The sequence below is a fragment of the Aotus nancymaae genome, unplaced genomic scaffold (assembly GCF_030222135.1).
Source record: "Aotus nancymaae isolate 86718 unplaced genomic scaffold, 86718_ANA_hifiasm-v0.15.2.pri h1tg000018l, whole genome shotgun sequence".
Taxonomy (NCBI): domain Eukaryota; kingdom Metazoa; phylum Chordata; class Mammalia; order Primates; family Aotidae; genus Aotus; species Aotus nancymaae.
In genome coordinates this window covers 20,296,404-20,321,703 of record NW_026988430.1, presented here as the reverse complement: position 1 = coordinate 20,321,703, position 25,300 = coordinate 20,296,404, and the positions used below count along the sequence as shown (strand labels likewise).

General features: G+C 39.8%; 1 protein-coding gene and 1 pseudogene across 2 annotated transcripts in view; both read right to left on the bottom strand.

Moving 5' to 3' along the window:
- Positions 1–25,300, bottom strand: part of PPM1E (protein phosphatase, Mg2+/Mn2+ dependent 1E) — a 237,057-nt gene that overhangs the window by 116,915 nt on the left and 94,842 nt on the right. The window lies entirely within an intron of this gene.
- LOC135275829 (U6 spliceosomal RNA) lies at positions 24,625–24,720 on the bottom strand (annotated as a pseudogene).

Genomic DNA, 25,300 nt, shown 5'->3' with positions numbered 1-25,300 from the left:
CACTCTTGACTCACCACAACCTCCGCCTCCTGGGTTCAAGGAATTCTCCTGCCTCAGTCTCCCAAGTAGCTGGAATTACAGGTGTGCACCACCAAGCCCTGCTAATTTTTTTGTATTTTTTTTTTTTTTTGAGATGGAGTTTCGCTCTTGTTACCCAGGCTGGAGTGCAATGGCGCGATCTCGGCTCACCGCAACCTCCGCCTCCTGGGTTCAGGCAATTCTCCTGCCTCAGTCTCCTGAGTAGCTGGGATTACAGGCATGTGCCAACATGCCCAGCTAATTTTTGTATTTTTAGTAGAGACGGGGTTTCACCATGTTAACCAGGATGGTCTCAATCTCTTGACCTCATGATCCACCCGTCTTGGCCTCCCAAAGTGCTGGGATTATAGGCGTGAGCCACCGTGCCCGGCCAACTGCTTATATTTATATTGGCAGCAGACATGCTGTCAGAGTAGCTCATGACTTGGGAGTGCTATGCAAACAAAGATAATTTTTTTTTTGAGACAGGGTCTCGCTATGGTGCCCAGACTGGTCTTGAACTCCTGTGCTCAAATGATCCTCTTGTTGATCTGGACAGGAGGCAAGGAAATACTAGAGAGAAAAGGGTGGGGTCCCTGGCAAGGGTTCCAGCCTCAACCCCAGACCTGTAGCCCTAAATGAGAACTCCAACATCCCCATTTTCCCACCCAAATGTTCCTTTTTGGTCTGCCATGTCCCCTATCCTGTGCCCATAAGAACCCCAGAACCAAAACTCAGCAGACACACAGAAGAGAGAAGCATTTGAACATCAAGAGTAGAAAAAGCAGCTGGACATCAGAGACTACGGTCAGAGAGGAGTTCAGCTGGGGATGATTGGACGAGTTCAGACAGGGACACCTGACCTCCTGGGAAAGACCACCTTCCGACTCCATCCCCTTTCCAGCTCCCCAGCCCACTGAGAACCATTTCCATTGCTCAATAAAATCTCTGCATTTACCATCCTTGAAGTCCATGTGACCTCATTCCTCTTGGGCATCAGACAAGATTTCAGGGTGCAGGAACCCAAAAAGGCTGTCACACTGGCCCTTTGCCCTCACTAGCAGAGGGCAGCTGCCCCTCATGATGAGGCAAAAGGCCAACTGAGCTAGTAACATGCACTCTGGGGCTCTGGGGGTCACCAGCAATTCCTCCTGGATGGTAGAGCTAAAAGACCACTGCAACACGCTTGGATCCTGCTGTGGGGCCCACACAGGGCCTGCTCCCACCAGAGAGAGGTGGCCGGCTGGTTCCAGCATTCGTTTGCCCTGGCTCCTGCATCCACTCACCTGCATGCTCCCACTCCCGTGAAGGGTTCAGAGCTGCAGGCTGAGTAAACAAGCCACCCCTTCATGATTTTCACGAAAGCGTCAAGGGAACTCTTCTGTTTCACTGTCTCGGCCTCCTAAAGTGCTGGGATTACAGGGGTGAGCCACCATGCCCAGATAAAAAAGAGGATTTTTAACCTCTTCTGATCAGTCCATTAAAAACAGATACTGGACGGGTGCGGTGGCACAGGCCTATAATCCCAGCACTTTGGGAGGCCGAGGCAGGCAGATCACGAGGTCAAGAGATCGAGACCATCCTTGCCAAGACCATCCCGTCTCTACTAAAAATACAAAAAAATTAGCTGGGTGTGGCGGCAAGCACCTGTAATCTCAGCTACTTGGGAGGCTGAGGCAGGAGAATCACTTGAACCCAGGAGGTGGAGGCTGCACTGAGCCGAGATTGCGCCACTGCACTCAAGACTGTCTCAAAAAAAAAATAGATATCATGTTTCAGAATTATTAGAAGCTGTATTATTGCCCAAATCATTAGCCATTATCAAGATCCAAAGACATTCAAAGTCAGACATTCCAAAAAGCAAAGTATATCAGTTAGCAGATAATACAGTAGAAAGGGCTGCTCTAAGTGTTTTTGAATAAAAAAATCAAACCATTTTTAGCTTTTAAGAAAGCACTTGATTTTGTCATAAAATTAGCTCAACTTAAAGCTCAAAATAAATAAATAAATAAATAATTTTAAAAAAGAAAATTGGGAAACAAAAGCAGAAACATACTCCTCCAAGACCAGACTATGGTATGGACCAAATGATCTACCCATACTTCCAATCAAATTACAGTCAACTTTCTTATGTACATTATTTAACTCATTGGGGCCCTGATAAAATGATTACTTGGGGAAAACAGTATTACTGGAGGCCTTCCTCAGTTGCGGATTGGTATATAGGTATACAATCACTGCCACATCTACCCAAAACATAATCCAGGGAAACCTTTACATAGCAATCAAGGTCATTTTCCTCTACCTGAAAGCCCCTGCAAGGTATGACAATTACATTTTATCCAGCTACCACCATCACAAGGATACAAGTATATTCTTGTAATGAATTATGTTTTCTCATTGGATATGCTTTCTCATTTCTATGCAGAAGAGCAACAGCATTAGCAATAAGTAAAATTCTTAAGGAAAATTATTTCAAGTTGGGGAGTTCCTCTATAACTTCATAGCAACAGAGGTACTCATCTTACTGGAGAAATAATCCAGTCAATATATGAAATCTGGCCTATTCTCCAACATTTCCATTATGCATATTGCCCCCAGTAATCTGGGTTAGTGGAACACACAAACAGAATAATCAAAAATCAACTGGAAAAATTAACTAAGGCTTTTAAAATTCCTTTGCCAAAAGCTCTTCCATTAAGGTTTTGCTTAGCCTAAGATCAACCCCTTTTGATAAATACTAGCTGTTTCCATTTGAAACAGGCAGACCTATGAAATTGTCTCTAGGAAATTGTGAATCTATTACAGTAAAAGGATATATGTTGTATTACTGCAATGGCCTTGTAAGGCAGCTAACTAAAAACTGTAATTTAGTAAAAGAGTCTGTCCACTATAAGCTCCTGGAAGACAAAGAACCCAAGGACTATGGACTTCAACCATGAGTCTTTATCTATTGGAAACAGCATTATTTATTTTATTTATTTATTTATTATTTTTTTAAGCATTTCACTTTGTCACTCAGGCTGGAGTTCGGAGGCAATCTAGGCTCACTACAGCCTCAAATTCCTGGATTCAAACGATCCTCCTGCCTCAGCACCCTAAAAGTAGCTGGGACTACAGGTATTCCCCATGATGCCTGGCTAATTTTTTGTGTTTTTCATAGAGATGGGGTTTTGTCATGTTGCCCAGGCTGGTCTCGAACTCCTGGGCTTAAGTGATCCATCCACCTCAGCCTCCCCAAGTGCTGGAATTACCGGCATGAGCCACCATGCCCAGACAGAAACAGCATTTTTTTTTTTTTTTTTAATATATACTTTAAGTTCTGGGGTAAATGTGCAGAGCTTGCAGGATTGTTACATAGGTATACACGTCATGGTGGTTTGCTGCCTCTATCCCCCCATCACCTACATGAGGTATTTCTCCTAATGTTATCCCTCCCCAATCTTCCCGCCCCCTGCTATCCCTCCTCTAGCCCCCCACCCCCCAACGACCCCAGTGTGTGATGTTCCCCTCCCTGTGATCATGTGTTCTCACCCACTTTTAAATGAAAACATGCAGTGTTTGGTTTTCTGTTCTTGCGTCAGTTTGCTGAAAATGATGGTTTCCAGATTCATCCATGTCACTGCAAAGGACATGAACTCATCCTTTTTTATGGCTGCATAGTATTCCATGATATATATGCGCCACATTTTCTTTATCCAGTCTATCCTTGATGGGCATTTGAGTTGGTTCCAAGTCTTTGCTATTGTAAACAGTGCCACAGTGAACATACGTGTGCATGTGTCTTTAAAACAGAATGATTTATAATCCTTTGGGTATATACCCAATAATGGGATTGCTGGGTCAAATGGTATTTCTATTTCTAGATCCTTGAGGAATCGTCACAGGGTCTTCCACAATGGTTGCACTAATTTACACTCCCACCAGCAGTGTAAAAGCGTTCCTATTTCTCCATATCCTCTGAGCATCTGTTGTTTCCAGATTTTTTAATGATCGCCATTCTAACTGGCATGGGATAGTAATCTCAATGTGGTTTTGATTTGCATTTCTCTAATGACCAGTGTTGATGAGCATTTTTTCATAAGTTTTTTGGCTGCATAAATGACTTCTTTAAAAAAGTGCCTGTTCATATCCTTTGCCCACTTTTTGATGGGGTTGTTTTCATCTTATGAATTTGTTTTAGTTCTTTGCAGATTCTGGATATTAGCCTTTTGACAGATAGGTAGCTTGCAAAAATTTTTTCCCATTCTGTTGGTTGCCAGTTTACTCTAATGATTATTTCTTTTGCTGTGCAGAAGCTCTTAAGTTTAATTAGATCCCATTTGTCTATTTTGGCTTTTGTTGCCATTGCTTTGGTGTTTTAGTCATGAAGTCCTTGCCTATGCCTATGTCCTGAATGGTACTGTCTAGAATAAAACTTCTAGAGTTTTTTTTTTTTTTTTCCTTGAGACGGAGTTTCGTTGTTGTTACCCAGACAAGTGCAATGGTGCGATGTCGGCTCACCGCAACCTCCGCCTCCTGGGTTCAAGCAATTCTCCTGCCTCAGCCTCCCGAGTAGCTGGGATTACAGGCGCGCACCACCATGCCCAGCTAAAAACTTCTAGAGTTTTTATGGTATTAGGTCTTATGTTTAAATCTTTAAACCATCTGGAGTTAATTTGTGTATAAGGTGTAAGGAAGTGGCCCAGTTTCAGCTTTCTGCACATGGTTAACCAGTTTTCCCAACACCATTTATTAAACAGGGAATCCTTTCCCCATTGCTTTTGTCAGGTTTGTCAAAGATCAGATGGTTGTAGGTGTGTGGCATTACTTCCAAGGCCTCTGTTCTGTTCCATTGGTCTATATCTCTGTTTTGGTGCCAGTAACATGAGAAATGGCATCTTTTAAAGGACTTCCTCCAACCAAGGTGAAATGACCTTATCAAGTGCACATAACTAACCCTTGTGCTGCTAGGCTAAAAGGAATCCATTATTGGATACCTGTCACCCATTTAAAGAAAGTCACTTTGACAATTTGGACTTCATCTCAAACAAGTAATCTAAAATTGAAATTCTCCAGAGCCAACAAGGACAAGAAAAAGATAGCATCTGAGGTAGTCAGTTTTCCCAACACACTGAACCAGGCCTGTATCTAAACAAACTCTTAATATAAATAATCATAATAGATGGAGAAGGTCACCCTGTGCAAGTTTCTACTAAATTTATTTTCATTCCTTGTTCTTACGTTTTGTTGTTGCTATCACCAGCTCTTGTCTACAAAGCAAACATCTTGTAATGGGCTCAAGACTATGCTGACAGATTACAGAAAAACATTTGTTGGATATGTGTCTGCATGCCCCTTTCCAGTGGATCTGGCCCACCATGGTGGGTATTACCTTTCCAAGGATAAGATTGAATAGAAGACCAGAAATATATCCATGCTTCTCAAAAACAATCATTGGTGCTTAACACTTAGTATGACTAAGGATAAGATAATGTCTATCACTGGCCTATTGATAATACTTTATAAAGCAAGGGCCATGGGAAGAGATTTTTCAGTAAAGCCAGTATGTTAGCTTTAATGCTAGTGCTGCCCCAACTGAAATCAAGTTGTCAACAGAAAAATGAGACAACTCGAATGGGGGATGGTATAACACAAATTTGGGACTGTTTTAGCTGGCATAACCCCCTCTTTTGGTCAGCTTCATCAGCTTTTTCCTTTACGCTGAGAATAAAAGAAGCAAACTGAAGATACATGGCCCAATAATGAAACCACCTTTGCCACTAGAAATATGGAATGGAAAACTAAGGAACACTGCATATGCACCATTATATTACAAAGTGCTGATTGGCATGCCACTAAATGGGGCATTGTGTATTTACTGGCTAGCTCCAAATGGACTATGTTGGCTGTGTGACGCCAAGTTGGCTGTGTGACACCAATCCATGGCCATGGTTACTCCCAGGATGGTTAGGACAATATTCTCTGAGTTATGCCTGGGCACAAGGTCTAATAGTTCATACCCTTTCAAAGCCTGCAAATCTTCCTTATTTATAATCTCATTGGGTTTGTTCCGAATACCACTGTTATGATCACTTAGTTTCCATCTTTCTGCCAACAACTGGGTATTGAGGATGTCATTTGGCATGTAGAGACCCTAACCAATTACACACATCAAAAAGCCCTAAATGACAGCCACATAAGTATCTCATTATTGAACAATGAAGTTGGTCCTATGAGAAAGGCTGTATTGCAAAACCATATGGCTTTACACATACTCACTGCAACCCAAGGGGGAAACTGAGCTATCATAAAAACTGAGTCTTATGTCTATATCCCAGATGAATCAGATAACATCACTCAATTAATGGCTGATATGAAAACCCAAATAACCAACTTCTGAGATCCAACAGCTCTCTCAACAATTGGACAAGCAGCTGGTTTGGATCTGGGGAAAGCTGGTGGCAGAAGTTGTTACTTATTCTAGGAATTAAAATCATTTGTTGTGTTTTGTCCTGTTTTTGTCTTATTGCTACTATGGCATTTGTTTGTAATGAAGTCAACACACAACTGAAAAGACTAAAATAATGGTTGCTCAATTAATTACTTTAACTGAAGATACACAGCTGTGTAGCCTGATTCAAGTCACAAAGTCACCTCCTTGTTCTAAATGGGGCCTATACTCCATTTGCTTTATAGTCTGACAAATTCTCCTTGCCATGGGACATGACTCTCTAGTAATGAGCCTTCCTAGCAATGGAAGACTGAGCTCCTGAAAAATAAAAGAAGCCAAAACCATTTGAGTTCATCTATGATGGTTTCTTCAAATGATCTTGATAAAAAGGGGGAAATGCAAATAATTTAAACTTAAAGCTGTTGAAACTTTAAATTATTTTGAACCTTCAAAGGACCGTGGCTATGGGGCCTGAGTCATGTAGCATGCAGCTACATCTTCTGCTTTTTCCTGTAAATGATCAGGAAAGGTCTTGTGGCACCAGAGATAAGATCCCTTCAGATCATCACCCCTTCTCACAGAATGTAGAACCAATCTTCCTTTAAATGTAGCAAACTGTAACCAGTCAAATTGCCATAACATATGTACTGATCCTGTATGAAAAATATTGCAAACCTGTTAATTGCTTATATAAGTGAAACCTCAACTTTTCCACTCTGGAACACTAACCCCATTTCTTTGAAGTCTGTTTCCTATGTGGCTATCCTCAAGTTTTGCACTTGAATAAACACTATACTTAATAACATTTTCTGGCCGGGCGCGGTGGCTCACACCTGTAATCCCAGCACTTTGGGAGGCCGAGGCGGGTGGATCACGAGGTCAAGAGATCAAGACCATCCTGGTCAACATGGTGAAACCCCGTCTCTACTAAAAATAAAAAAAAAAAAAATTAGCTGGGCATGGTGGCGCGGACCTGTAATCCCAGCTACTGAGGAGGCTGAGGCAGGAAAATTGCCTGAACCCAGGAGGCGGAGGTTGTAGTGAGCCGAGATCATGCCATTGCACTCCATCCTGGGTAACAAGAGCAAAACTCCGTCTCAAAAAAAAAAACAACATTTTCTGAATCTCATTATTTAAGGTTGACAATGACATAATTAATGCGAATGAAAAATGTAATGGCTTTTCAGCCAATCTGGAGGACAATTCTGAGGTTCTTCAGAAAGCTACAAATAGAACTATCATATGATCCAGCAATCACACTATTGACTATTTATCCAAAGGAAAGGAAATCAGTATGTCAAAGAGATATCTGCATCCTCATGTTCATTATAGCACTATTCCCAACAGCCAACATATGGAAACACATAATAACCAGCATACGTTCTTGTGTCTAACAATAGATAATGGGTAAAGAAAATGTGGTATATAGCTAGGCGCGGTGGCTCATGCCTGTAATCTCAGCACTTTGGGAGTCCGAGGTGGGTGGATCACAAGGTCAGGAGATCAAGACCATCCTGGCCAACATGCTGAAACCCCATCAATACTAAAAAAAAAAAAAAAAAAAAAAAAAAATGCAAAAATTAGCTGGGTGTGGTGGTGGACGCCTGTAATTCCAGCTATTCGGAAGGCTGAGGCAGGAGAATTGCTTGAATCCGGAAGGCGGAGGTTGCACTGAGTCTACATTGCACCACTGCACTCCAGCCTGGTGACAGAGCGAGACTCTGTCTTGGGGGAAAAAGAAAAAGAAAAAGAAAAAGAAAATATGGTATATATTACACAATGAAATACTATTCAGCCCGAAAAATAATAAAATCCTGTCATTCTTGGCAACATGAATGCAATTGGAGGACACTATGTTATGTGAAGTAAGCCAGGAACAGAAAGTTACACATCACATATACTCACTCATTTGTGGATGCTAAAAAAAAAATTGATCTCATGGAAGTAAAAAGTGGAACAGAGATTATTAGAGGCTGGGAAGGGTAGGAGAAAGAGAGGGATAGGGAGAGATTTGTTAACAAATACTAAATTACAGCTAGATAGGAGGAGTAAGTTCTACTGTTCTACATCACTGCAGGATGACTACAATTAACAAAAATATATAGTTTCAAATAACTAGAAGGAGGATATTAAATGTTTCCAACACAAAGAAACGATAAACGTTTGAAATGATAGATACACTAATTACCCTGATCAGATCACTATACATTATATGAATCAAAACATCACTATGTACTCCATAAATATATACAATTATGTGCTGATTAAAAAGCTAAACTTAAATAAAAAGTATAAAAAAATAAAGATTCTGCAAAATACTCTAAAAACACATTTAGTGGCTTTATAAGAGAGGTTAAGGAGGAATCAAGAGCATTATATTCTCAATCACATCTGTTGAATTTGGTAACATGACATTTTCTAAGGAAGTAAAAAAAACTCCGAAATATTCTCAATTATTTTATTGACAGTGTTTATATGCCTGAGAAAAGAATGAAAAAATTTTCAAAATGTTTGTTAGATGAACAAAGCGTAATACATAGGGAGTAGCAGTTTACAGTAAACACACTGGATGGGGTTTTACCTAAATTATCTGCTACGATAGGGCAGCTTCCTGCAATTATTTAAAAAATGGAAGTTTTATGAATTAATTTTTTAAACCATAGGTGGCTAGAGAATTGAATGATTTGCTGACTTCATCTCTAATTTATTGATCTTTTTTAAATACCATCTGTTATGTGTTGTTCCAGGAAGTTTTTTTTTTAATATTTATTTTTATTTTTTCTTTTGGTGCCGTGACTCGGATAGGAACCCAGGAAGTTTTACTAGAGAACTTTAGGTATTGTTTTCTGACTTCAAAAGAAAGAAGCAACATTTCATTGTTAAGCCTATAGGAAAAATTACTACTTAAAAATTATTTGGATAGATAATAAAAATCCTCACTATATGGCATGTACTTTAATAAGAGCTGTTAAATATTCTTTCATTTAATTCTCTTAGTAACCCTACTAACCTTACAGGTGAAGAAATTAAAGCACAGAGAGGTTAAATAATTTTTCCCAAGATCAATCAGCTAAGTAAGTAGAGCTAGAATTTAAACTCAGTCTGATTAAAACTGCTACCCACATAGTACGGCCATTGAACCATTATGCCCCAGGAAAACAAATTAAAACAAAGAAACAAACAAAAATCACTACGTTATTGTAGCAACACCAAAATAAAACAAAAACAACCTCAGTGACTCAAAGTTAAAAAAAAAATCTTCTATTCAATGTGGACAACAGATTACTTTATCAATGTTACATTTTCTGAAGTTAATAATTGTACTGTGGTTATGTAATAGCATGTCCCTATTTTTAGAAAGTGTGAAGTATTTAGGGATAACAGGGCATAGTATATGTAACTTATTCTCAAATGGTTCAAATATATATATGTATGAATAAGTAGAGAGACAAAGCAAATGGGGAAAAAGTAGGTTAAACTGAGTAAAGAGTATAAGGGTGTTCTCTGAACTACTGTTGCAACTTTCTGTAAATCTGAAATTATTTCCAAATTTTTAATCTTAAACAAACTTCTATATAGAGAAGAAAATTTCCCTATAGGGAAAATTACTATCATTACTGTATCAGTTTGCTAGGGCTGCCATAACAAAGCACCACAGATTGGGTGGCTTAAACAACAGAAAATTTTCTCACAGTTCTGGAGATGAGAAGTTCCAGATCTAGATGTCTTCAGGGTTGATTTATTGAGGCCTCTCTGTTTGGCTTATAAATGGCTATATTTTCCCTCTGTCTTCACATGGTGTTTCTTCTATTTGTGTCCTAATCTTTTCTTCTTATAATGAGACCAATCATAATGGATTAGGATCCACCTTAAACACCTCATTTAACATTCTAAAACTTAACTGCAACATGATATAGGGGCCAGTATCATTTTGAGGTGCAGGGGGTTAAAACCTCAACACATGAATTTTGTGGAGACAATTCAGTCCATAACAATTACAATTCAGGTAGTGTATTTTGTCTTAATTGTTGGAAGACATTGTAAAATGAACATATATCATGACCAGCCTGACCAACATGGAGAAATCCCATCTCTATTGAAAATATAGAATTAGACAGGCATGGTGGCGCATGCCTATAATCTCAGCTACTCAGGAGGCTGAGGCAAAAGAACTGCTTGAACCCAGGAGGCAGATGCTGCAGAGAGCTGAGATTGCACCATTGCACGCTACTCTGGGCAACAAGAGTGAAACTGTCTCAAAAAAAAAAACCCACATAAATAAAATAAAATGACCATGCATTACTACACATTAGAATATAGAACTCAAGATTAACATTTTCCAGAGAATTATTAGCAAAATGAAAAAATATTTCACAATTATCACTTACATGGAATATGCTTTTAGATAATGCAGTATCTAAATACATACAAGTTTCACAAACAAGATATACCTCAAAAGTTTGATTTCACTGGAAATACCAAAGTTCAATTTCCATGACCATATTAAGTAAATTGATTTTGGCTATTTGTTTATTCAGCATACTATTCATAACAATTTTCCCTATGTATCTTCTACATATTGCTTTGGTAAATCTGTATAGCAATAAACATCTAGTCTGTGTTGTGCAAAAGAATTTATACTGTACGGTAGGAGAAGACTCACTGGGCTGGTACTAATGTCCATCAAGCAAGACTTGGTAACCAAAAAGATTAAGCCTAAAGGACTCAGTAGTTCTGCAGATAATTTGCTTCACAAGCTGAGAAACATAGGATGCTTTACTACTATTATGAACTAAAATCCATCTATAATTGAAAGTCCCTGTATATTTAAAAAATTGATCTTTAAGCTCCTAACTTATAAGTAGGTCCTAAAACTTGCTGCAATATTTTTGGTCTGATAATTCCAACATTCCTGTCATATCTAGTTATGATACTTGCTCTATCTCTTCAAACTGTGTTTTTGCCTTTTAGCATGTCCTGTAATTTTTCTTGATAGCCAGACATGATATACTCAGTAAAAGGAATTGCTATAAATAGGCCTTTAGTAATGTGGTGGTAAGATGTGGAGGAAGGAGAAGCATTATACAGTCCTATGATTAGGTTTCTATCTTTTAGTGAGCCTGTACCTCCAGATGTGATCTTCATGTTGCTTCTCAGTCTACCCCCACTCCTTACCCCTTAGGTGGGACAGGATGTATAGAGTGGGCTGGAGTTGGGTATGCAGCTTATCCCAGGTCAGTTAGGCTCTAACAAAACCCTAGCAGGTTAGACTCTAGTTAACTATTTATCCTTAGGGCAGAGCTTGTTAAGAAGAACAGTCTTCTGGTGTATTTCCACATGGTTCCTTTTCCCCTTTCCCTTCCAGAAGCACATTGGAATTTTTTTTTTATATATTCACTGTGAGAATTTTATACAGCTCTTGGAGGTAAAACTCACAAAAGTGTCGGGGCACCCGTAAGACTGGGTTCCCCTAAATCCCCTATGACTAGGTGTGAGCAGGTACCACTCAAACTCCACACTTGAGTTTCCAGGAACACATCAATTACAATTCAGATCTCCCTACTCTGATATTGGTATCTGTAGAGGTTGCTATTTGTGGGTTTCTGCTCTACTAAGCTGTGGCTCTGTGTTTTCACCTGTTGGTATCTCCAATTTTGGGAGCAGCAGTTTGCCTGTGACCTCATTTTAAATAATTTATCTCACTTGGTTGAAAATCATGAACCATTAGACAAAACACTAGAAACAGAATTCAGTAGCATATTAAAAGAATTATACACCATGACTGAATGGGATTTATTCCTGGACTGTAAGGATGGTTCAGCACATGAAAAATCAAAGAACATAATATACCACATTAACAAAATGAAGGAAAAAACCCACATGATCATCTCAATTGATGTTTGATAAAATTCAAAAAACCCTTTAATGATAAAACCACTAAAAAAACTAAGAACAGAAACTACCTTGCTGTAGTAAAAGTTATATATGACAAACCCACAAAAAGCATTATATTCAATGATGAAAGACTAAAAGCTTTTCCTCTAAAATCAGAAACAAGATAAGGTTGCCTGATTGTCTACTTCTATTCTACAGAGCACTGGAAGTCCTAGTCAGAGAAATGAGGCAAAAAAAAAAGAAAGAAATAAAAGGAATCCAAATTGGCAAGGAAAAAGTAAAATTATCTCTTTACAGATAATATGATTGTGTATGTAGAAAACCCTAAAGATTACACACACACACACACACACACACACACACACACACACACACACACAGACCTGTCAGAACTAATAAATTCATCAAAGTGGCAGGATACAAAGTCAACACACAAAAATCAGTTGCATTTCTATTCACTAAATGTGAACAGTCTGAAAAGAAAATTAAGAAAACAATTCTATTTATAGTAGCACCAAAAAGAATAAAATACTTAGGTATTAACCAAAGAAGCAATACAATGAAAACCACTAAACATTTCTGAAAGAAAAGAGGACATTAACAAAAGAAATTCCATGCTCATGAATTGAATGGGGTTAATATTGTTCAGATGTCAATACTATCCAAAGTGATCTGCTGATTTAATGCACTCTCTTTTAATATCCAAATAATGTTTTTTGTAGACATAGACAAACTCATCCTAGTATTTATATGGAACTTTAAGGAACTCTGAATAGCCAAAATAATCCTGAAAAGGAAGAACAATGCTGGAAGAGTCACACTTCATCCTTTCTTTTCTTTTTTTGGGACAGAGTCTTGCTCTGTTGTCCAGGCTGGAGTGCAGTGGTGCAATTGCAGCTCACTGCAACCTCTACCTCCTGGGTTCAAGTGATTCTCATACCTCAGCCTCCTGAAGAGTAGCTGGGATTAGAGAAATGCGCCACCATACCAGCTAATTTTTGTATTAGAGATGTGGTTTCACTATGCAGGCCAGGCTGGTCTTGAACCCTTGACCTAGATGATTCGCCAACCTAAGCCTCCCAAAGTGTTGGGATTACAGGTGTGAGCCACCATGCCCGTCCACAATTTCTGATTTCGAAAGTTTCAATGAAGCTACAGTAATCAAAGTAGAATGGTACTGACATAAAGACAGACACATATGAAGAACAATGAAATACAATAGGGAATCCAGAAATGTATCCTTGCATATATAGTAAAGTGATTTTTGACAACGGTGTCAAGACCATTCAATGGAGAAAAAGACAGCCTTTTCAACAAATGGAGCTGGGAAACATGCACAAGAATGAAATTGGATCTTACCTAATACTATGTACAAAAATTAACCCCAAATGGCTCCATGATCTAAAGGTACGACCTGATTCTATAAAATTCTCATTTAAAAAAACACAAGGCAAGAAACCAGAAAGCACATTGGATTTGGCAATGCTTTCTTAGATATGACACCAAAGACACAGGCAACAACAAAAAAATAGACAAACTGGACTTTATGGAAATTTAAAAATTTTGTGCATCAAAAGACAGTATCAACAGAGGAGAAAGACAACCCATAGAATGAGAGAAAATATTTGCAAATCATATATCTAACAAGGAATTAATACAGAACTCAACAATATAAATAACCACCCAATTAAAAAGTGGGCAAATGATGTGAATAGATATTTCTTCAAAGAAGATACACAAATGGTCATAAAGCACATGAAAAAAAAGTCAATATCACTAATTAGGAAAACACAAATCAAAAGTACAATGAGGTACAGAAAATAACAAGCATTGGCAAGGATGTGGAGAATTCAGAACCCTATGCACTGTTAAAAATATAAAATAGTACAGCCACTGTGGAAATGGTTTCCTCAAAGAGTTAAAAATAGAATTACCAAATGACCCAGCAATTCTATGGGTATATACTCAAAAGAATTGGGTCCCAAAGAGAAACTTATACATCTATAATCTTACATCTATATAATAACAGTATTATTCACAGTAGCTAAAACATGGAAGCAACCCAGGTATCCACTGACTGATGAATGGATAAACAAAATGTGGTACATATATACAACAGAGTATTATTCAGCCTTAAAAAGGAAATAAATTCTGGTCGGGCACAGTAACTCATACCTGTAATCCCAACACTTTGGGATACCGAGGTGGGCAGATCACCTGAGGTCAGGAGTTTTAGCCAGCCTGGCCAACATGGTGAAATCCCATTTCTACTAAAAAGACAAAAATTAGCTGGGCATGGTGGCTTATGTCTGTAGTCTCAGCTACTCAGGAGGCTGAGGCAGGAGAGTAGCTTGAACCCAGGAGGCAGAGGTTGCAGTGAGCCAAGACCAAGCCACTGTACTCCAGCCTTGCAACAGAGCAAGACTCTGTCTCAGAAAAAAAAAAAAAAGGAAATAAATTCTAATACATGCCACAATATGAGTGGACCTTGATGAGGACATCATGTTAACTGAAATAAATTGGTCACAAAAAGATAAATACTGTATGAGTCCACTCAAATTAGTTATTAATTGTAGTCAAAATCATAGAGTCAAAAAGCAGGATGATGGTTGCCAGGAGCTAGGAGGAGGAAAGAATGAGGAGTTACTGTTTAATGGATAGAAAGTTTCAGTTTTACAAAATGAAAACAGTTCTGGAGATGGATGGTGGTAATAGTTGTACAATAATATGAACGTACTTAATACCACTAAATTGTATACTTAAAAATGGGTAAGACAGAAAATTTTGTTATGTGTATTTTACCACAATGAAAGAAACCCAGAACAAAAAAAAAAAAAAAAAAACATGAACCATGAACAGAATTGTAGAGGAATGAATCTGTAAAAGTAAATCCACTTGATAGGTTACTCTATGTTACCCCTGGTTCCTTCCTGAAGATACTAATTAATCATGATTAATTAGTATTTACAAATATTTACAACATCAGAAATTTCCAGCAAATGTAGACTTGGTCACATGTTTTGCCTAAGTGATTAGCAACATTGTTAAGACTCAGCATTCAGACACAGGCAAAGCTTACTTTAACAGGCTCACACCTGTGGGAGGCAGGTGGATCACGAGGTCAGGAATTCAAGGTCAGCCTGGCCAACATGATGAAACCTCATCTCTACTAAAAATACAAAAATTAGTCAGGCACAGTGGCAGGCGCCTGTAATCCCAGCTACTTGGGAGGCTGAGGCGGGATAATCACTTGAACCCTGGGGGCAGAGGTTGCAGTGAGCCAAGATTGCGTGCGACTGCATTTCAGTTTGACTCCACCTCAAAAAAAATAATAATAAAATAAATAAATAAGAATAAATAATGATAGTTGAAATACATTTCTCAAAATATAGTATAATTCTTAAGAACTTAATTCCCAAAATAATATATCTCTGTATTTAACACTATATGACATATAGAAAGGTATGTGAAAAAACTATAATGCTCTGCCTAGACTTGCAAAGCATACTCTGAACCCTCCTTTGAAGGTCAGACAGTTGTTTACATTGTATGCTTAGGGTATCCCATTTGTGATTAATCACTTTTTCATATGCCATTTCCCCTACAATCTTCATTGTTTCACAATTATTATTTTTTTGAGACAGGGTTTAGCTCTGTGCCCAGGCTGGAGTGCACTGGCATGATCACGGCTCAGTGCAGCTTCAACCTCCAGTGCTCAGTTGATCCTGCCATCTCAGCCTCCTGAGTAGTTGGGACTCTAGGCACACACCACCATGCCCAGCTAATTTTTGCATATCTGTATCTATATCTGTATCTATATCTATATATAAAACACAGGGTTTCACCATGTTGCCCAGGCTGGTCTTAGGCTCAAGCAATCTGCTTGCCTTGGCCTCCCAAAGTGCTAGGATTACAGGTGTGAGCCACTGTGGCCAGCCTTGTTCTACAGTACGTTGTTTTGTTTTGTTTTGTTTCGTTTCAAGACAGAGTCTTGTTCTGTCACCCAGGCTGGAGTTTAGTGAGGTGATCTCGGCTCACTGCAACCTTTGCCTCCAGGGTTCCAGCTATTCTCCTGCCTCAGCCTCCTGAGTAGATGGGATTACAGGTTCACGCCACCACGCCCAGCTAATTTTTGTACTTTTAATGGAGATGTGGTTTCACGGTGTTGGTCAGGCTGGTCTTGAACTCCTGACCTCATGATCCGCCCATCTTGGCCTCTCAAAGTGCTGGGATTACAGGCATGAGCCACCATGCCCAGCTTTTTTTTCACTTTTTTTTTTTTGAGACAGGCTCTCACTTGGTCGCCGAGGCTAAGTGGCACAATCTCGGCTCACTGTAACCTCTGCCTCCTGAGTTCAAGTGATTCTCTTGCCTCAGCTTCCCAAGTAGCTGAGACTACAGGTGTGCGCCACCACACCCAGCTAATTTTTGTATTTTTAGTAGAGGTGGGGTTTCACCACATTGGCCAAAATGGTCATGATCTCTTGACCTCGTGATCCTTCCCCCTCGGCCTCCTAAAGTGCTACACCTGGCCAAAATTCTTTTTAAAATCAAAACATTTTAAATAGTTTTTTATTTTACTTTATTTTTTTCTTAACAGAGTTTTTGTTCTTTTTGCCCAGGTTGGAGTGCAATGGCGTGATCTTGACTCACTGCAACCTCCGCCTCCCAGGTTCAAGAGATTCTCTTACCTCAGCCTCCCAAGTAGCTGGGATTACAGGCACGTACCACCACACCTGGCTAATTTTGTATTTTTAGTGGAGACGAGGTTGCACCATGTTGGTCAGGCTGGTCTCAAACTCCTGACCTCAAGTGTTCCACTGCCTTGGTCTCCCAAAGTCCCAATATGTCCAGCCAACAGTTTTTGATTTACAAATTGAGCAGCTAGCACAGCATTTTCATATACCTCTCAACACACACACACATTTTCCATTTTCCCTTATTATTAACAACTTATATTAGTATGGCTCACTTATTACAGTTAATGAACAAATATTGAAAAGTTATTAACTGGTTCATAGTTTGATTTCCTTAGTTTTTACCTAACGTCCTTTTTCTGTTCCAATACCCATTCAGGATGCCACTGTATTACATTTAATTGTCGAATCTCCTTAGATATCTCTTAGCTGTGATTTTTTTTCTCAGACTTTCTCTTTTTGAGGATCTTGACAGTTTTGAAGAGTTCCAGTCAGGTACACTGTAGGATGGCCCTCTATTAGAATTTGTTTTTCTCAGTCTGGAAACGGTGGCTCACACCTGTAGTCCCAACACTTTGGGAGGCCGAAGTGAGTGGATCAGTTAAGGTCAGAGTTTGAGACCAGCCTGGCCAACATAGGAAACTCTATCTCTATTAAAACTACAAAAATTGGCCAGGCACAATGGTTCATGCCTATAATCCCAGCACTTCAGGAGGCCAAGGCGGGTGGATCGAGGTCAGGAGTCCAAGACCAGTCTGGCCAATATGGTGAAACCCTGTCTCTACTAAAAAAATACAAAAATTACCCAGGTGTAGTGGCACTTACCTGTAGTCCCAGCTACTCAGGAAGCTGAGGCAGGAGAATCCCTTGAACCCAGGAAGCGGAGGTTGTAGTGAGCTGAGATTGTGCCACTGCATTCCTGCCTGGGCAACAGAGTGAGACTCCATCTCAGAAAAAAAAAAAAAATTAGCTGGTCTCGGTGGCATGCACCTGTAATCCCAACTACTCAGGAGGCTGAGGCAGAAAAATTGCTTGAACCTGGGAGTTGGAGGCTGCAGTGAGTCGAGATTGCGTGACTGCACTGCACTCCAGTCTCAGCAACAGAGCAAGACTCCACCTCAAAAAAAAAAAAAAAGAATTTGTTTTTCTCATGGTTAGATTGGTGTTACAGACTTTTGTGACAAAGATCACAGAGATAAAGTATCATTTTCATCATATCATATCAAGGGTACACATGATATCAACATGATTTATGACTATTTATAAAGTATCATTTTCATCATATCATATCAAGGGTACACATGATATCAACATCATTTATGACTATTTATGTTGACCATAATCACTTGGCTTTAAGATGTGCTTGTCAGGTCTCTCCTATGAAGTTATTCTCTTCCTCCCACTCCCCACTTTTCATAAGGGACTCTTTGGAAGGAAGTCACTATGCATAGCCCACATTTAAGGAGTGGGGAATTATGCTCCCTCTCCCTAGGATGGAATATCTACGTAATTTAATTAGCATTTTTCCATATGAGAAGATTTGTCTCTTCATTTCCATTTATTAATTTATCCAATTATTTATATATCAGCAGGAACTCATTGTGGAGTCCTGATAAATTAGCAACAACAAGGAGAGTGCCCCAGGGTAGGGGAGAACAATTGTTCTGAGAAACAGCTAACTATAAACCCATTTGCACAATATCTTGCTCCCAAATACCTCATTCTACACATAGTCCCTCCAGCTTGACCTATAAAACTTCCCACCAGGCCTGCCTCTTTGCAGACAGCTTCCTCCCTGCTCTGCTGCCCACTGCTTCCTTGCAACATACTTTCTTTCTAATACACTTACTTTTTTTTTTTTTTTTGAGATGGAGTTTCACTCTTGTTGCCCAGGCTGGAGTTCAATGGTGAGATCTTGGCTCACCGCAACCTCCACCTCCCAGGTTCAAGCGATTCTCCTGCCTCAGCCTCCCGAGTAGCTGGGATTACAAGCATGCCCCACCACACCCAGCTAATTTTGTATTTTTAGTAGAGACAGGGTTTCTCCAGTTGGTCAGGCTGGTGTTGAACTCCCAACCTCGGGTGATCCACCCACCTCAGCCTCCCAAAGTGCTGGGATTACAGAAGTGAGCCACCGCCCCTGGCCACACTACTTTCTTCAATTTACGGCTGTTTCAGCAAATTATTTTACCAACTGTGACACTGGTCCAAATCAGCTGCAACCCACCACAATCATGAATATTTGTTATACTTTAGGTTATAATACAGTAGTATGGTATTCATTCATTCATTTTGCTCAAATGTTTCTACATTTTCCCATTGGGTACTCTTTCATTTGACTTCTTTTACATACCTTTCACAGTGATCTTTTTTTTTTCTTTAGCATTTTCTTACTTTCTGCCACTACAATGCCCCAGGCTGGTTTTGTACATTTTCTACCCCAGCCCTGGAATCAGCCATTTCTCCAAGGAGTCCTGGTTACTCTTACTGAACACTAATATTACAAACCAAGATCTGAGCACTAGATATACTTGCTTTTTTGTTTTTTGGTTTTTTTTTGAGATGGAGTTTTGCTTTTGTTACCCAGACTGGAGTGCAATGGCGCGATCTCGGCTCACCGCAATCTCCGCTCACCGCAATCTCCGCTCACCGCAATCTCCACCTCCTGGGTTCAAGCAATTCTCCTGCCTCAGCCTCCTGAGCAGCTGGGACTACAGGCATGTGCCACCATGCCCAGCTAATTTTTGTATTTTTAGTAGAGACAGGGTTTCACCTTGTTGACCAGGATGGTCTCGATCTCTTGACCTAGTGATCCACCCGCCTCGGCCTCCCAAAGTGTTGGGATTATAGGCGTGAGCCACCGCGCCCGGCCAAGGTATACTTGTTACTACTGAATTGGTCTGGCTTTTGTCATTGGCTCCAGGGAGATATTCTCTAAGTCCTTGTAATGCCTGACTGAAAAGTGGGTCTTTGTTAACCTGGGAACTTTAGGTCATGCCAAATAGCCTATATTAACAATGTAATTAATGGTGGAGGTTTTGAGCCATGTGATATCTGTAACAAAAATCAACCATGTGAGTGGTCAATCATGTCTATATGACCAAGCCCCAATAAAAACTCTGGACACCAAGACTTGAGTGATCTTACCTGGTTGGCAGTAATTCTAGTGTGTTGTCATAAACTGTTGCTGGGGGAAGTTACCACTGTCCGTTACTCCACTGGGAGAAGACAACTGGAAGGTTCACATGAGGAATTCTCCAGTACTCTGTCCCATGTGCTTCTTCCCTTGGCTGGTTTTAATATGTATCCTTTTATTGTAATAAACCATAACTGTAAATATAACAGCTTTCAGTGAGTTCTGTGAGTACCTTTGGGGAATCATTCAACCTGAGGGTGATCTTAGGGATCCCTAAACTTACAGTCAGAGTCAGAAGTGGTGGTGGTGGTGTTGGAAACTCCTAAACTTTATAGAACATATACTAACTTGTGCATATACCCATCTCATCTATAAAAATTTCCACATGTAACAATCTATACATGAGCTCTTCTGGTATCTTCAACTCTAATCCATTACCACATGGGTCATTCTAGCTTCCTCCTTGCTGATTTGTAAAATTTCTACTGTAACAATGAGAAACCTGGCTCTGACTATCTGCTATCTATTTTTTTAGTTGTTCAATGTTAGTGTACAAGTATAGCAACAATGCATTTATTAACCTATAAACCCATGCAGAAAAACTTGAGTAAGAACTCTTGTACAGTTCCTTTTGCCTTCAGTTTTACAGACTCCAATCATTTTCAAAGTTAGGGTAGCACTTTTCTCCCCATCCCTTTTGGTGAGGTTGTCTCATATATTTGTAATATAGTTAGATGCTCTTTGTCACAGTCTGCTTTCTTTCCTAAATCCCATGACCTCCTGAATATTATTTTTTCTTTAAATTTTTTTGTTTTTGAGACAGGGTCTTGCCATGTTGCCCAGGCTGGACTTGAACTCCTGGACTCAAGTGATTTTCTTACCTCAGCCTCCCAAGTAGCTGGGATAACAGGCACAAGCCACCATGCCTAGCTCTGAAAGCTATTTTGAAATTTGTACACACTGAGGTTCACTTTTTGTGCTGTAAAGTTCTACAGACTTTAACAAATGCATAACGTCATGTATCCACCATTACAGTGCGTACACAATGGTTTCACCACCCTAAAATGCCCCTCTGCTTCACCTACTCATCCCTCCCTCACTACTTTCCACAATCCCTGACAACCACTGATCTTTTTACTGCCACCATAATTTTCCTTCTCTAGAATGTTACATAATTGGAATTGTTACAGTATGTAGGTTTTTCAGTTACTTAACAATATGCATCTATGCTCTTTCTCCATGCCTTTTCCTGGTTTAGTATCTTCTTTCTTTTGATCACTTAATAACATCCCATTGTATGAATGTATCACAATAGTTTGGTTACCCATTCACCTACTGAGGGACAATCTGTTGCTTCCAGTTTGGGGGCAGTTAGGAATAAAGCTGCTGTAGACATTCCTTTGCAGGTTGCTGTGTGGACATAAGTTTACAACTCAAATGGGTATGTCTATTGCACCTCGAAAATCGATTAATTGCTAGATCATATGGTAAGAGTATGTTTAGCTTTCTTGTAAGCCACTGCCAAACTGTTTTCCAAAGTGGCTGCATCATTTTGCATTTCTACCAATAAAAATGAGAGTTTCTTTTGTTTTTTTTATCTTCACCAGCTTTTCAGTTTTTAAATTTGGTCATTCTAACAGACTTTAATGGTATCTCATTGTTTTAACCTGCAATTCCCTAAAGACAAATGATGTTGAGCATCTTTTTTATATACTTATTTGCTGTCTCTACATCTTCTTCTTTTTACTTTTATTTTATTTATTTTTATTTTTTTAAAGACAGGGTTTCACCATGTTGGTCAGGCTGGTCTTGGAACTCTTGACCTCAGGTGATCCGCCCGCCTTGGCCTCCAAAGTGCTTGGATTACAGGCATCAGCCACCATGCCCGGCTCTACATCTTCTTTAGTGAGGTGTTTATTTAGATCTGTTGCTCATTTTTTTCTTTTTTTAAAGATGGGGTTTCACCATGTTGGTCAGGCTGGTCTTGAACTCCTGACCTCAGGTGATCCACCCGCCTTGGCCTCCAAAGTGCTTGGATTACAGGCGTGAGCCACCGAGCCTGGCCTTTTGCTCATTTTTTAGTTGGGTTGTTCATTTTCTTATTGTTGAATTTTAAGTGTTCTTTGTATATTTTGGGTACAAGTCCTTTATCAGATATGTTTTGCAAAGATTGTCTCCCAGTTTGTGACTTATCTTCACTCCCTTTCCTGTGTCTTTCTGAGAACACAAGTTTAAAGTCAATTTTATAAATATTTTTCTTCGATTAATCATGCTCTTTGAGTTGTATCTATAACTCATGGTCAAATTCAAGGTCACTAGATTTCTCCTATGTTATCTTCTAGAAGTCTTATAAGTTATGCATTTTACATTCATGTATATGATCCATTTTAAGTTAATTTTTGTGAAAGGTGTAAGATCTATGTTTAGATTCTACAGGACTCTCTTAACTGAATGGCTTCAAAGATTTATTAACATGTTATAGTCAGTGATCATCACCTTCTCTGGGACAGTCTAGGAGTCCTGGCTGGAGATGAGGCAGAGTCAAGACTAACTTCTCAAATGCTGCCAACTTTTATATGCAGCACACTACATTGTCTAAATTAGCAAATGTGTAGCACATATAATTTATAAAAGCTTCATGGGTTGGGCACGGTGGCTCATGTCTGCAATCCCAGCACTTTGGGAGGCCAAGGCAGGTGGATCACAAAGTAAGGAGTTCAAGACCAGCCTGGCCAACATAGTAAAACCCCCTAAAAATACAAAAATTTAGCAGGATGTGGTGGCGGGCGCCTATAATCCCAGCTACTTGGGAGGCTGAGGCAGGAGAATCGCTTGAACCCAGGAGATAGAGGTTACAGTGAACAGAGATGGTGCCACTGAACTCCAGCCTGGGTGACAGTGCAAGACTCCATCTCAAAAAAAAAAAAAAGTCTCATGATTTTAATAGAATTTCTGAAGGTCTTTTAAACAATTCCTTAACATAAATTAAAAGTCTAATAAATGTTTCTGAGTAATCTTAAACAGAAATAAAATCAGTTTGTAACTATTAGGGATAATGAGAGATTGTGTGTGTGTGTGTGTGTGTGTGTGTGTGTGTTATATATTTATTCTCATTCTCTCACAGTTGCATATCCTGGTAATTCTTTTTGTTTGTTGGGGTTTTTTTTGTTTGTTTTCGTTTTTTTATTTTTGAGACGGAGTCTTGATCTGTCACCAGGCTGGAGTGTGCAGTGAAGTGATCTCGGCTCACTGCAACCTTCACCTCCAGGGTTCAAGCAATTCTTCTGCCTCAGCCTCCTGAGTAGCTGGGACTACAGGTGTGCACCACCATGCCCAGCTAGTTTTGGTATTTTTAGTAGAGACAGAGTTTCACCATGTTGGCCAGGATGGTCTCCATCTCTAGACCTCGTGATCCACCCACCTTGGCCTCCCAAAGTGCTGGGATTACAGGCATGAGCCATCGTGCCCAGCCCTGTTTTTTTCAAGGACAGGGTTTCACTCTGTTGCCCAGGCTGGCACCATCACGGCCCACTGTAACGTCCAACACCTGGGCTCAAGTGACCCCTCCCACCTCAGCCTCTGGAGTAGCTAAGACTACAGGCATGCACCAACAAACCCAGTTGATTCTTAAATTTTTTTATAAAGACAGGATCTCGGGCCGGGCGCAGTGGCTCACGCCTGTAATCACAGCACTTCGGAAAGCCGAGGCAGGCAGATCATGAGGTCAAGCAATCAAGACCATCCTGACCAACATGGTGAAACCCCATCTCTACTAAAATACAAAAATTAGCTGGGCGTGGTGGTGCGCGCCTGTAGTCCCAGCTACTTGGGAGGCTGAGGCAGGAGAATTGCTTGAACCTGGGAAGCAGAGGTTGCAGTGAGCCGAGATTGAGCCACTGCACTCCAGCCTGGCGCCTGGCAACAGAGCAAGACTCTGTCTCCTCCCCCGAAAAAAAAAAAAAAAGACAGGATCTCACTCTGTTGCTCAGGCTGGTCTTGAACTCCTGGCCTCATTAAATCCTCATGCCTTGTCTCCCAAAGTGTGGGGATTATAGGTGTGAGCCACCATGCCAGGCCCCCTGGGAATTCTTTGATTTAGATAAAAAGAAGGCAATGATGAACTACATTAATCTTAATGTTATAAATGGTTCATTTTTACCTGAAAGAATTTGAATCTGGGTAACATAAAAGATAAAATTAGTAGTCTTAGACCGATTATTGTCATTTTTGAGCAACAATATATCCAACACTTAAAAAACAGGAGCAGCTAGAGTAGATCAGGATGGCCTTGCTTTGAGCAGCAGTATAGTAGTTAATATCATGTTAGAGATTCTAAAGCCACACCTGGGTTTGAATCCTAGCTCTACCATTTTCTAATTTTGTAACCTTAGGCAATGAATTACCTGACTGTTCTAAGTCTCTGTTTCCCCATTTTTTTTTTTAATTATAATATGTAATATTTGCGTATCATCCTTGTGCAGGGACCATGCTTATCTTCTCTGTATCATTCCAATTTTAGTATATGTGCTGCTGAAGTGAACGTCCCATTTGTTTTTGTTTTGTTTTGTTGTTTGAGACAGGGTCTTGTTCTGTTACCCAGGCTGGAGTGCAGTAGCATGATTGTAGCTCACTGCAGCCTCAAACTCTTGGGCTCAAGCAATTGTCTTGCCTCAGCCTCCTGCGTAGCTGGGACTGCAGGCATGCACCACCATTCATGGCTGATTTTTAAAAAATTTTTTTGTAGAGATAGAGGTCTCGCTATATTGCCTGGGCTAGTCTTGAACTCCTGGGCTCAAGCAATCCTCCTACCTATGCCTCCTAAATGCTGGAATTAACAGGTGTGAGTCACTGTACCCAGTCAAAAATATATGTTTTAATAAAATACAAAGCTACAGTGGGAAGGCCCAACAATATCATGGGTAATAAAATTTCCCAGACCATTTACAATAACACTAAAAAAAAATTTAAACTTGGGTATAAATCTAACAAAATATGCACAGGATCTGTGTGCTAAAAACTACAAAATACTGATAAATTTGTTTTTTTGTTGTTTGAGACAGGGTCTTGCTTTGTCACCCAGGCTAAAGTGCAGTGGTACAATCATGGCTTACTATAGTCTTG